The sequence below is a fragment of the Ictidomys tridecemlineatus genome, chromosome 2 (genome assembly GCF_052094955.1).
Source record: "Ictidomys tridecemlineatus isolate mIctTri1 chromosome 2, mIctTri1.hap1, whole genome shotgun sequence".
In the NCBI taxonomy this organism is placed as follows: Eukaryota; Metazoa; Chordata; class Mammalia; order Rodentia; family Sciuridae; genus Ictidomys; species Ictidomys tridecemlineatus.
The window spans coordinates 120,887,833-120,901,797 of record NC_135478.1 but is presented as its reverse complement, the minus strand read 5'-3'; the positions used below and the strand labels follow the sequence as shown (position 1 = coordinate 120,901,797).

Here is a 13,965-nt window from a genome sequence, read left to right as displayed (position 1 = left end):
TACAGAACATCAAAGTGATATAGCTTCATCCATGAGTTTTAACTTTTTAAAGTGAATATTATTATTCCAAAAGGATTCATACTCATTGTAAACAATGGAATGTAAATGTAAATAATAACCTAAATATACATAAACATAAAAGAGGAAAAGATGTCCCAACATCATTCCATTACCTTGGAGAAAAATAAATGCACTTTTAATATTTGGGTTTCTACATTTCCGATCTTTATTTCCCCTATACCTATGTGTTTGTATACAGACAAACCAAACCAATATGTGGGAAACAATCCAAAACAAAAAACGAGAGCTCATGATTTGCCTTCAGGAGTCTGAAACAGTGACACAAAGAGACACTGGTGTTTTTCTCCCCTTCCTCTGACTTAGGCTCTCTCAAATAAGGCAAGTTTGAGGATGGTCTGTTTAAGCTGCTTCTTTCCCTCTCTCCCTAACTATTGGCCAAAATTTCCAGTAGAGTGTGACTGGACATCTGGACATGTTGGACTGCAGTTCATTTTACTGGGTCTGCTGGAAAAAAAATATGAGAATACACTGTTCATTTTTATCCTCTAAGTATTCTCTGACTCTTTTCCTTTTCAGTGAGGCAGATTTCTGTAATCCTGAGATTCTCACTTTCAGACGTTCTCCAGCACACGTGTGTGCTGCTCCACCTTGAGGTGCCAGGGAAAGGGGCCAAAGTTTCAAAATTATTTTAGCTCGTGATACAAATTCTCAAGCATCCCCACAGTCATGAAATTTTGCTGGCCTCTTCTGTGTTGCTGTTACATGGAGACATCACTCAGATTTCCAAATCCTTCTCTTCCACAAGGAGGGACACTTGAAAAATCTCTCTCTTAAGGGTCAAATTCACACATGATTTGCCTTACCCAGGGTCTCTCTGGACCTACCCCATTGCCTCTTTCTCAGCTAGGAGCAAGCTTGGGCTTCCCCAGGGCAACTAGGGACAGTTTCTTTTGCTTCTTTGAGGATTTGCTTTTTTATGCAATTGGTCTTATCTACATGAGTAAATAAATTAGTAGAGTCTAGAGTTTGACTACTAAAATAAAACCAAAAATAAAACAAAATAAAACCAGAAAAAAACACACAGAAGAAAGAAAAAAAAAGCAAATGTCAATCATGATTCTGCTATCAAGAAATAGCCACTGTTTGTAATTTTGGTGTGTGGATATATTTATTTGAAGATAGTTATTATCCTCAAAAGAACTGGGTGCTGTGCCATAAGTCTATAATCCCAGCTACCTGGGTGGCTGAGGCAGGAGGATTGAGAATTCAAGGCCACTCTGTACAACATAGCAAGATCCCTATCTCAAAAAGAAAAAGAAAAAAAAAATCATAGAACATATTAGCATAGACTTTTGTTGCCTATTTTTCACTTTATGTTATAAGCATTTCCTCAGTCATGAACATAATTCACAAACTTTTTAATAGTTCATTTTATGATGTACTACAAAGTGCTTAGCCATATATTTAATGTTAGGAGATAATCTAAATATAGTTTCTGATGATGTATCCATCATCATAGGTATGTAGAAGAATGCTAGGGTATGTAGAGAATTCTTGGTAAATGTTAGCTTGGCAAATGTTTTCATTAATGATAATTTTGATGTAGTTGCAGTTAGGATATCAAGAGAAGTGGTACTTGGTTGTTCCTTGTAGGAACATCCTTGTGTAGGCCATCACATCAGGACATGGACAGCAGCTGTGGGCATTTCCTTTCTGCACAGAGCAGAGAGAACACCCTTGGGAGTGTAATTTTAGCTCCTTCAGCACTGTTGTGCTTTGGCTTTTCCAAGCTGAGGTCCATCTGTTCCAAGCTTAGAAACCTTGATTGGTTTGGGCTTTCTTGCTGAATAGGTAGTTAGGAACCTGAAAACAAAACAAAACAAAACAAAACAAAAAAACCTTCTCTTGAGTTGGGTAATCAGGTTAAGACACATTCCTTTTGTGGCAGCATTAAACTGGAACCATCATTCTCCTTATATCACTTGAGGCACCTCAAAGAACCACCTTGCCCAACCCCAAAAGATAACATTTTGATGACAGGGAGAGACTTTTTTTTATCAGAATGTGAGGGAGATGTGTGATAGGAGAATTCCAGAAGTAAACCCACTGAGAATGATTAGAAAATGCACCAGGCAGAGGTTAGATGGGAGCTACTAGTAGAGGATATATGGAATTAGGAAGGTGGGGGGGGCTCATATGATGTGAAGCAATAAGCAGAGTAAAATTGGGGCTGCAGGAAAATATGGCCAAGAGAAAAATAAGAAAGGATCAGAAATGGAGGAGGAATTCAAATATGATTGCTGAACCCACCCACTTCTACCGTTCCCTTCTAGGTAGTGCCTTTTATATATTCATCAGTGTATTTGTTCACTGAAACTCTCCTACATACCCTAAACACTCTCTCTCTCTTTCTCTCTCTCTCTCTCTCTCTCATGAATCACCATCAAATATTGACAAGGAACACCAATTAGAATAATTAACTTAGCAAATGTCAAATATATATGATTTGTGTGGAGTCACATAAAATTGACATCTGAAATGACATAATGTACCATAACATAAAACATTACTCTCCAAACACCTTGAAATTAAAAGCAAATGTTTGCATTGGATCCCATTGGTCCTATCAGACCAGTTGGCATATTCGTGGTCTGTCTGGGCTTAGTCCTTCCTGGAGATATTTAGGGCAGTTGTTTGTAGGACATTCTCAAGTTCTTGACCTGGTGTTTTATTCTGGTTATTTTTCTTGACATGATTATTATTTGGATGTTGACTGGAAATTGCTCTTTTTATTATAGCTCTTTCATCATTTGGACTAATTTCTCTAAATAAATTCCTCATTTCCTGGTTGTTCATGCCTCTTTGGAAACAGATAAAATATCTTTACACAGAGAACAAACCAATGCCAAGTTTTGTTTTAAAAAAGGAACAATATTTAATTTTCTATTATATAACTTTTGAGGTGCTCCAAAGTATAAAACTTTTCCTTGGTCTCATAAATATTTGAATTAAAGATATTTCAGGGTGATGAATTCATTGGAATTTCTTAAATGAACTAAATGATGGGCTCTGTGATTTATATTTTTTCCAACTTTAGGTTTTTGTATTCGATAAAAATATAAGAAACTTGTATTTCTAGAAAATTTATGAAACAAATCTGCAAATATTGATCAATAACTAGTTTCCTGACACTTGTAGACATTCATCTGTTTGGCAATTCTGTCTTTTTTTTTTCTTAGCAAATACGTGAGAGTTGAATATCGTAATTATCTTTAGAACTATGGGTAACATTTAGAATATCATGTTTCTGAATTTTTCCAGTTGGTTAAGTTTTAGTTGTGTCATTTACTAGTTGCCATTTTTAGTTATGCACTTAATTTGCCCTTGTTTATGTCAGTTATGAAGTAAGGATAGCTCTTAATGGCCTGAGTTTAGTTTCCCTTATCTAAAGAAGCACATGGAGATTACAAATGGAGATGCCTTAAAATTTCAGAGATGTTATAAATAACTTTTAAATATAAAAGCACCAGAAGTAAAAATGAGTCAAACTTTTTATAACAACTCATTTTTTTTTAAAGTTGATTTCCCTTAGCACATCTCTGTTATGGCCTCCCTTACCCGGCAGGTGTCCCTTTCATGTTTATTGCAGGAACCCCTGATTTCTCTGAATCCTTCTCTTGGTTGTGACCCTGTTTTATCTTTCACTCATCCGGAGAGCCTGGAGTTTGTATGGTATTCGGAGATCCCCACTATAACACTTTTGAGAGACGGACATTTAACTCTCAGGGGACCTGTCAGTACATTTTGACAAAGACTGCTCCTCCCCTGCCTCGCCCTTTCAGGTGCTGGTGAAGAACGATGCCCACAGGACCCACTCTTTCTCCTGGACCAAGTTGGTGGAGCTGGTGCTGGGCGAGAGCACCATCAGCCTTCAGCAGCACCTCACCGTGCACAGGAACGGCTTGCGCATCTCGCTCCCTTGCCACGCACCACACTTCCACATCGACCTGGACCGCCACCTCTTGAAAGTGACCACCAGAGCAGGTGGGGCTTCTGTGGCCTCCTTCTTACTTACCTTACCATCGCCAGTGGCAGCAGGCCCTGGTTAGAGCGCTCCTCCTGCAGGAGGGGAACCCAGAGGCAGAGAAGTGTTCTGACCTCACCTGCCTCCTCCCTGCCCAGGGGAAAGGCACATCCCCAAGATGCCACAGAATGACCCAGGATGTTTGTACCACGTGGATCCTTGCAATTGGATGCCAGTCTTGCAATCTTCTGACATCCAGAACCCTTTCCATCCTCATTCTAAAAATAGCCATTGTACTCATCAAATAACCTCTCTCAAGTGTTGTGGCTATTTTAGGCCTTTAATGTTCAGCTTGGAATTAGCATCTCTCCCAGCTCAGCGGGTTATGCATAACAGTTTCACATCTGTGAGAAAGAAGGTTTCCTTATTAGCCTCTGTCCAAGAAGTAGGGCAGGAATCCTCAAAAGCAATCAGCTTAGTGTCAGTGGTGTTTAAAAGAAACATAAAATGTCCACAACAGAAGAGCTGATTCTTGCATACTTTTGCTATACACACAGGATGCTGGTTGCCTTCATCCTGCTGGGTCATCCTATGTTAAGGAAAAAGAGGCTGCCTGCCCGTGTGTGAGTGTGCAGATGGGAGTGGGGGGGGTGACCAGAACCCCATATGAACAGCAGTCCCATCCCCTGGGGGAAGGTTACTCAATGAATTGATGGCCCAAACCATTGTCTTCTGTTAGAGAATACTTAGGAGGCTTGCTTTGAAAGTTGACCCTCAGCTGGGGCTTGGGCACATGAAGCTGGTGACTGAAGTCCTCTCTTTGCATCCTCTGTTGCCTTATGCTCACTGGATTGCATTTCTACTTCATGAGCAGATCTGTTCCCACTAGGCCACTGTTCATGGCTGCTAGTGATCTCTGAGGCTCAAGTCTTTGTCTGTTAGGTGCTACCTAAGAAAAACATTTTAGAAGAGGAATTAGGTTCCTGATTTTCATCCCTAGAGAATGAATTCAGCTTATTTGCACATTTCATGACATTGTGTATGGTTCCCACCTTTGGTTAACACATGTTGTTAGTTAGTTGGATGTTGGGTTGCATATTCTCCTGTGCACTCTTATTTCTTTAAGCATGAAACTTCAAGGAAATCAGCGAACTTTTGCTTTTCCTTTGAAGAGTATTTAACAGTGTAAAGGCATCAACTGAGTGAGTTCAATTTTTTTTGGACAATGTAGATTCAAAAGGGAACCATTTGATAGAATAACCATTTGATAGAATTAGGCACTTTAGAGGGTCCATAGAAACTATGTCTGCATACCTACAGGACCCTGGTAATTGTTTCAATTAAGGCCAGAATATATTTTGATAAATTGATTTGAGCGTGTGGCATGCCAGTTTGGCTAAACAAAGGCAAGAAGCCAAGAAAAGTCCAGGGAGCTTTCAGTTAGTGAATATATCATAGTTTCAGTGAGACAACTCTAAGTATTTATGTATTGGAGTATTCAGTAAAAGGGAAAAATTCCCATTCTTTACTTTGCAGATGTGAAGAGGTCTACTGATTCAACTTTAAAGACATTAGTCTTGCTCAGAAAAATCCAGACATCTGTTCTTGTATCCAAAAGACATGCTGCTCTGCAAATATAGGCCCCAATTAATTTCTTTAAAGGAGACAAACACTTTTTGGCTCCCTATAAAACATATACAAGATGACCCATTATTACATAGCACTAATTAGAAGCACCTTGTCTTTCGTTTTTAAGTCAGCCCAAACACAGTGAAGTCTACTGATATGGGAATTATTAGTCAGCCACACCCCAGTTCTCAAAGAAATCCTGGGTACTTGAAGATTACTAACAGCCTAGGAGGTTCAAATATGTTCCATGCTCAGCTGGAAAAATGTGATGGAATAAGTGTATTCTTTGTAAGGATTCCATGTCATAAAAATGAGCAAAAGGATGAGACTGCTAAGAAAATAATAATAGGCCATAAATACCATAATTCTATTAGTAAATTCAACTATTCTAGGCCTTCAACTCAGTCTCACAATTTATTTTTCCATCTATGTTTCCACAATGTAAGTCATTTTTATGGCATGCCTAACACTCCAGATGAACAATTTTCTGTAGCACACAAATTGCACGAGCCTGTTTCCTAGGAAAGAGCTGCATTCCTCTGGGCACTAAACTTATCCTTTCAATGACACAACTTGATTTCTAGAAAGTAGTGTGTGCACCCAGGTCTAACCATCTTAGTTTCAACTACCCCTTAGGGACATTTCCTTTTTATCAACTATCTCGATCATCTATTTAAAATATCACAGTATTTTCTTAGGGTATTATTCCACCAGATTTTTGTTTTATTTCATAAAATCATGTGATCAAAGGGTACTGTCTTCAAAAGAGGAGCTTAAATCAGGCCTGCAGCTGGGGGAAGGGAGATGGAGAGGCCTGTATTTTGCCTCTCTGATTTATGGACTCAGCACTTCATGATGCTACATTCATCAGAGTAGCACAGGTGGCCATGGAGATTGGATGGAATTAGGCTAAAAAGTGGGCTGTGACAAGGCTTGGTGGGTTAAGCATTATCCACCTCCACCACACACCCTGCCCCAACTCTCTACACTTAGCGAATAATTTAAAAATATATTTCCTGTCTGCCAACTCTGGACTACATCATCTCTACCTGGAAGAGGTATATCAGCTCATCCTGAAATCTTTAACACACTGGAAAGCAGCTTTTTATTTTATTCTTGGTATTTCTCTATAGTTTTTGAAGTGAAAGAATGTATTCTATTCCTATCTCGTTGGTATAAAATCTGAGCAGGAAAAAAAATCAATTTTCACACATTACTGTGATATGTCTATAGATTTTGCATCTATAGATCTTCTCCCCTCTGAGTGGACAGCAACAAAAGCATCAATAAGCAAATCAAAGCAAACAAACATCCCCCAAAGGAAAGAATAACCACGCAAACAACAAACCAAGCTTGTGGCCTTGTCTACTCTTCTTGAGGGTGAGGAGTAAGTTGGTAAAGCAGTTACTCAGACAAGGGGAAATGGGAAGGTCACTCCTAAAGTGGAAGGAATGTAGCTGCTGCTCACATCCCCAGATGGGACATATGCTTCAGCTTTAGCCTTCTGACTCTGCCAGTTATTTCTACCCAATTTCCCATGCAGAGAATTGGCCAACTTAACCCAGCTGCAGGAAGGACTACCCACAGCCCCACGAACACTTCCATGATGGTTTCCTCTCATAAGATCCTTAGTTAAAATACATTCCCTCAATTACAATTCATTAGTATTTTTGCCTTTCATGACTGCAATCAACTTTGTGTGGATTTTACTCTCAGAGGGCAAAAGGACTCATGCAGACACATATGTAAGTGATTCAGATATAGTCAAAATCATCCCATGTCAAATAAGTCATTTCTTCCCAGTGTGAAGCCTAGCATTGTTCTGTAAAAATCTTCTTAAAATAATAACAACAAGGAGATTGAAAAAGAGAGTGAATAACAAATTATTCTCTTACTTTGGAGACCATGTTTTTATGAATGAGTTGTCATGGGTTTTTGAGGAGTGTGTACCTAAAACACAGTGGGTCTACAACTTTCCAAGCATGTGTGGACCACCAGTCCACTGTGAAGAAAGAACACAGTGATTGATTTGTTCACTGTGAGTTGAATTCCAATGAACTCATTTGCCCCAAATCTCAAACTTACTATATCATTGTCAGTAATGATATTGGAGTTCCTTTGGGTGTAAAATTCCCAACTATTTGTGGCACTTTGAGGAATAGTATTTGCCTGCTGTCTAGGAAAGAGATTTGTAGTTTGGAAAATTTTGCAACATGTAAAAGTCTTTGGAATCATGCTCTAAAAGTTAGACTTTGTTTGGAATTGGTTTTCTTCCCTCATTTCTCTTGCTGAGTTGCTGCCTGGTTGCAGGCCTGTGAGGTCAAGTTTCTTCTATATCTTGGAGAGTGTATTACAAATCATTTTATAGTTTGTTTGCCTTCTTTCAAAATGGTTATTTTAGTGTCTTAACTAGCATGAAACTTACAATTTCTTTGGTTTTGCAGATTCAATGCATCACCATTACAAGGGTAATTTATTCACTTATTAAGTATGTACTGTGCGAGATAATGTGTTAGTTAATGGAGTATAAAGAAAGAGAAAATGTTTTATGTGAAAGTTGTGGTTGTCAGAATTGACACAACTTTCTCACAGAGATCCATGTTGGGAGGTCAGCCCGGAGTGTTGATGTCTTAGCAGTATGTCCCTTCTCTTTTTACCTGGTCCCCTTAATGTTTTCTCTTCATTATGCTACTCCCAGGAAAACACTCCCTGTGGCTGCCCTTTTTTTCCTTTTTCCAGATCTATTTAATTGCTTTTCTGAATCCAGCTTCTTTCTCCTAACTATGAAATCTTCTCTGTCATTCACCTTGGAGTAAGAATGCTTCTGTTCCTTCCACTTACCACATAATGATTTCCTTATGGGCCTTTCTGTTTATTGCTCAAGAAGCCCAGTTTTAGACCACTAGTTTATTTTACCAATAATTCTCCCTAAAGTAACTGTCCTGTGATGGTTGTGTGGGCTTCTCACTGGAAAGCATTTTGGGCAGCCATTTCTCAGACTGTGTTCAGACTTAGCTTAAGAGTCTTACCTCTGAGTGTTTCTTCCTGAGCTCACTTCCATTACTCTAATATTTTTGCCATATGCCAATTTCACATACCAACAAGAGCCATTCTCAGTCTCTCTCTCTTCACCCTCCTTTTCCCTCTCTTCCCCTATTTCTACTGTCCCCTCACCATCTCATCCCCCAACTTCTGAACATTTGCTCATCAGGCTAATCTTGAGCTTTCAATATAAAAGACAAAGCCTTTGAGGAGAAAAGACAATTTTCTCTTTCCAGAGGCTCATAACAGGTAAAATAAAAGACTAGTTTTGTCAGGAACCCCAAAGGGTAAAATTTTTAAAAAATCAGCAGAGAATTTTCTGTAAAAATGAGACTTCCTTTGTGGTTGCCACTCTTGGGAGACAGTGACAGTGACTAAGGAGAAGTCTCAGTGTGGAAATGCACATTGACCTGTTGTAGATGTTCCCAAGAGCTCATGCCATGAGTGACTCTTGGGCATTCCCTGGTAAATAGTGCCGTCATCCACAGGAGAGCTCAGGCACTGCCAGGGGATCATCATGAGAACCGTTAAGACAAGTTTACAACACACACAAAAGAAAGAAAAACTAGGAAAAATAGTCATTTACTTTGGGTTGAACCTTAAAAGGCTTTTCACAAAGACCTCCCTCTTGTGACTAGTGTCTCCACGCAAAACATCAGAGTGGAGTTGAGAGTGTTTCTTCTTATTCAAACGTAGCTGTGCTGTGTGACATAAGCTGGCTGTCCTACATGAGGCTAGAAAAATGCCCCCCTCAGAGTAATCTTTGGCTGGAGTGGCTCCGGGAACTCTTGGGACAGTATATCTAGAGAAATATGCATGTTTTTAGACAAACCCTCCAACATTTTAGATAATTAGTTCAGCAAACCCAGAAGGGTCTTTGGTCATCTGCCTCCTGGAGTGAAGACAGTTTCCTTGATGAACAAGGAAGTATTGGCCTGATGATGGATGCACAAGAGGAACTTTTGTCCATGGCCTGGAAACCTCTAGTGCTGCCTCAAATGTTGAAATTCATTAGTGTTCTTGCATTGGAGGCCCCAGAGATTGTAAAGATTTTCCAACATCTAAACCCCAGGAAACATGGGTCGGTCAGAAGCTCATGTCTTAGGAATAAAAATAAAATAATGAAGGAGCACATGTTTGCATTAATGTATCATCCCTTGAGGAGGATGTATTCAGAAGCTATCTATTTATTGCTTTAATATCCTGTGGTATTTGGAGTAAATACTTACATGGAGAAATTTTTGGATAAAGAAACAGAAATAACATAAGGAATTATAGTCTTTGTTTCTTTCTGTTTCCACACTATAGCCATTGGATAAAGGAAGCACAATTTGAACTAAAATAATTACTTTAGAAGAAGACAAAAATATAAACCTCAGAGTAGGGTGATCAAACCGGGGTACATAGATTTTTTAAGAGCAAACTTCATTCAATTTAAAAATCCTAATACCCCCAAATAAGTGATTTATGTAATTCATACAACATTTAATGTGGTCAGACTTGAAGTGTTCCTTGTTAGAAGACAATGGCTATATGTACCAAGTAAAGCTATGGACACATGGGAATTATCGGGAGATTCAGGAGTGGTTGAACTCCCTTCTCCCCTTCTTCTCCTCTAGGTTTCAAAATATCCTGGGATGGAGACAGTTCTGTAGAGGTCATGGCTGCCCCTCATCTCAAGGGCAAATTGTGTGGCCTATGTGGCAACTACAATGGACACAAACGTGATGACTTAATTGGTGGAGATGGAAACTTCAAACTTGATGTGGATGACTTTGCTGAATCTTGGAGGGTGGAGTCCAACGAGTTCTGAGTAACAGAACCCCAGAGGAAAACAGTTCCTGAGCTGTGTCAAGGGACAGTGAAAGTAAAGCTTCGAGCCCATCGGAAATGCCAGAAGCTCAAATCTTGGGAGTTTCAGACCTGCCACTCAACAGTGGACTATGCTACTTTCTATAGGTAAGTACAATGTTCTGGGAATGGGGTGGGGTTACGGATCTAGGATAGACTTGATCTTGGAATACAGTTTGTCAAATCTCCTGCTATGCAAAACAAGGCCTCTCAAATTCTTTCTGTTCAGTAGCCGATCTTGTCTTGAGTCAGCTTCACATGATGTCCCTTTTGGGATATCCCAGGAAGTGTTCTAGGGCAAACTTCTAGGCCACTCTATAGTTCTGTGTGTCTACAGATTTATGGAGAAGCTGATGACACCCCAGGGTTTTTCCAGGATGTTAGCTTGACCCTAAGACTATGGAGGGTTTCCCAAGTTCTGGCCTAAACCACAGTGATATAGGACAGAGATGATTTCCTCAAATGGAATCTCAAATCACTCTGGCCAGTTTGGGGGTTTGCATGAACTCTTTTATTCTAGGTCTGAGAAAGAGTTCACATCAGCCTCATGGCCTCATCCAGACCAAATCTGTACAAGGAAAATAAAGAGCTTGAGGTTGGAGGAAGGAAGGGCTCTCACCAATAGTCAGTTCCATGACCTCTTTTGACTCTGTTTAGCTACCTCCTACACAATGCAACTGGCTACAAAGACATCTTGAATTTGACATCCGTGCCACAAGATTGCATTTGTGACTTGATGAGTTTGGCCTGGTTGTACTTCCATTTACTGCACAATTCCACAGGTTCAAGGGCTATGGCTGCCTATAACTTTAACCATGATGGCTGGGGCAGGAAACATGAGCTGAACACAGCCCAAAAGGCCTTGTTTAAGTGATTTGCCTGTGCCTCTTAAAATTAGGAAACTCCTGTGGTCTGCAACCACAGAGAGGTTATTTTTACTCTTTAATTGCCACCAGTTTATTTCCCCTAGCTCTCATTAAATGTGATATTTTTAAATTTGATCTTTGGACATGAAAGATAAAGCTCTATAAAGGCAGTTTAAAGTGGGGTGGAAAAAAGACTATCCCTTTCATCACAAATCCATGAACATGGCTGCATCTGCCAAACCATTTGGCTCCAAGTCATACATTTAGCTCTTTCAAGATATTTTCCTGCTATAATTTGAGTTTTCTGGGTTCCCTTTTTTCTCCTCCTTGCATTCCCTCTCTACATGGGCCGCATCCCTCTTCTACTGAAATCGAAGGATCTGAATTTGAGACTAAGTGAGTTAAGTGCTTGGAGAAACCTGGCTTCATTTAGAATTAAACATCTCCCCTTGAAGATCTGATAGGAAGCTGTAGAGTACAGCAATTAGAGTTATGTGGTTTCCCAGAGCCTGAAACTCAGACAGGTTGTACAGCCTTGAACAATTACCTGAGCTCTACAAACCTCAGTTAGCCTATCTGTGAAGTGGGAATAACAAAGGAAGCTGCATTGAAAGATTGCCACTCAGATTGAGTGGGATGGCCAAAACGTGCTCAGCAAAGAGCCCACACACATTGAGTGCTCCCCAATACCTCACTGCTGCACCCAATAGCACTTAAATAACAAACAAGAAGAAGGTTTCTTTTGGAAGCTCTTCCATTACACTCACAGATTTGGATTGGATTTTTCTCTGTTTAAAATAGAGAGGAAACGTTGTGCTTCTCCCAGAGCTTCTGTTGTCTACCACTGGGTTTTTATCCCATTTCGGAAGATTGTCATGAAACAAAAATTGGAGAGCAGGCCTGCAGAGATTAGTCCCTTTTTCCAAATTTCTATTGCTTTGGCATTTGGTGATTTAATTAGTGCTATGATCCTTGGACTACAGCAAGAATATGATGAATGTCTTAGCAAAATTTGTGAGAAGCGATAACTTTGACATGCATGAGCAGAGAGGGTGGTGGTCACTTCTGCCCTTTAAAGGTGCCACAGAAACTAAAGATACACAGTGGAAATTGCTCATACGAGTTAGGGGCTTGATGCTCAGTTTGGGAAACTCCTGAGCAAGCTCTTGGGATTTAGTGCATGTAGGCTCAGAGGTTGGGATTTGGGCTTGTGCTGTGCTCATCGGTGGCACCATGTAGCAGCAGAGTTTCCTCCAAAGCCTGCCACCCTTTCCTGGGAAGGACAGAGGAACTCAGGAAGGGAGAATTAGACTGCAGGGCAGTTCTGTCTCCCATATACCCTGCTGCTGATCTCAGTCTCCAAAAAAACAATGCTTTCTCTTTTGAAGTGAGGTGGCTCACATTGGGCAAACCCTGGAATTTTCTCCTTTCTTCCAAACACTTATGCAGCAGGAGAAGAAAATAAACAGGGTGCTGTATAGAAAGGTGATTCTCTTCTCAAGGGAGCTCCAGGAGGATCAAATATCTGGGATTCTAGGGTCACTTTTTATGAAGCAATGAATTGAGAAGCAGCCCCTGGTTAAACCAGACTGGACCCAATTCCGAGTCTGCTGCTTTCAATTTGTGTGAGCCTGAGGCTCAGCTGAGTTCCAGATCTTTTATCTATAGCATCTGTGTGACAGTGCTACATGGTAGGACTATTGCTTTGATGGCTAGAGTCCATAGACAGTGTGCTGTTGGTGCTTGGGTGCCATTGTTCTGCACTCCTGTCTTCCAAGGACAAATTCAAACCCCTCACCCCAGCCACTTACATTTCTGCTTGTTGACCTCTCCCACTTTCATCATGGACAACTGATCTATGTGACCCTGATGCTTTGTGTGACTCTGACCCAAAGAAAAAAACATGCCATCACAGACATGTCCATTTTTGCTCATGTATTTAAAATAATTGATGAAATTTCTAAAAGGAATCTGAAAATATACTCAGGACCATGGCTGAGATCTATTTTTTCTCAGTCCTTACAGGACTAAAGAATATTATCTTGATATCATGAACAGATATATACATAGGTAATCTTGGAATTTGATTCCTTTTATCCCCCTCATCCTTCAAAGAAATGTCTATATTTTTCTTTAAGGACAAAGAATAAAGTAGTTAAACATATTTATACAACTTTTCAAGCTGCTTGTGTTTGCAACAGAGAGAAGGGAGGAAGTAAGGAAGGTATTTCTGTGTACAAATATTACCAATTTGGGGTTTCCTTAATAAGATGATACATTCCACTAGGCAAATTCTATTACAAATATAACACTTTTATAGAATCAAATTCATAATTAATATTCCTCTGAGTTAGAGTTCATTTTTGAAATGTCTAGAATTTGTAACTCTTATTTTGGTCTTTTATATTTTAAAATAGAAAACTGGCCATTGTCTAAATACTTGAAAAACTACCATTTGTCAGTGAATAAGAAATCTTTACAGGTGAGTCAATAGCTTTTTTTTTTTTTTCAGGAACTTTTTAAGATTTGCTG

General features: G+C 39.7%; 1 long non-coding RNA gene across 1 annotated transcript in view; it reads left to right on the top strand.

Annotated features, from left to right (window-relative positions):
* The first annotated feature begins 3,756 nt into the window (after positions 1-3,756).
* LOC144375325 (uncharacterized) overlaps positions 3,757-13,965 on the top strand; it is a 99,935-nt gene continuing 89,726 nt past the window's right edge. Inside the window, exons 1-2 of the long non-coding RNA XR_013435006.1 lie at positions 3,757-4,065; positions 10,336-10,675. This is a non-coding gene — a long non-coding RNA (uncharacterized LOC144375325). The remainder of the gene's footprint in view (positions 4,066-10,335; positions 10,676-13,965) is intronic.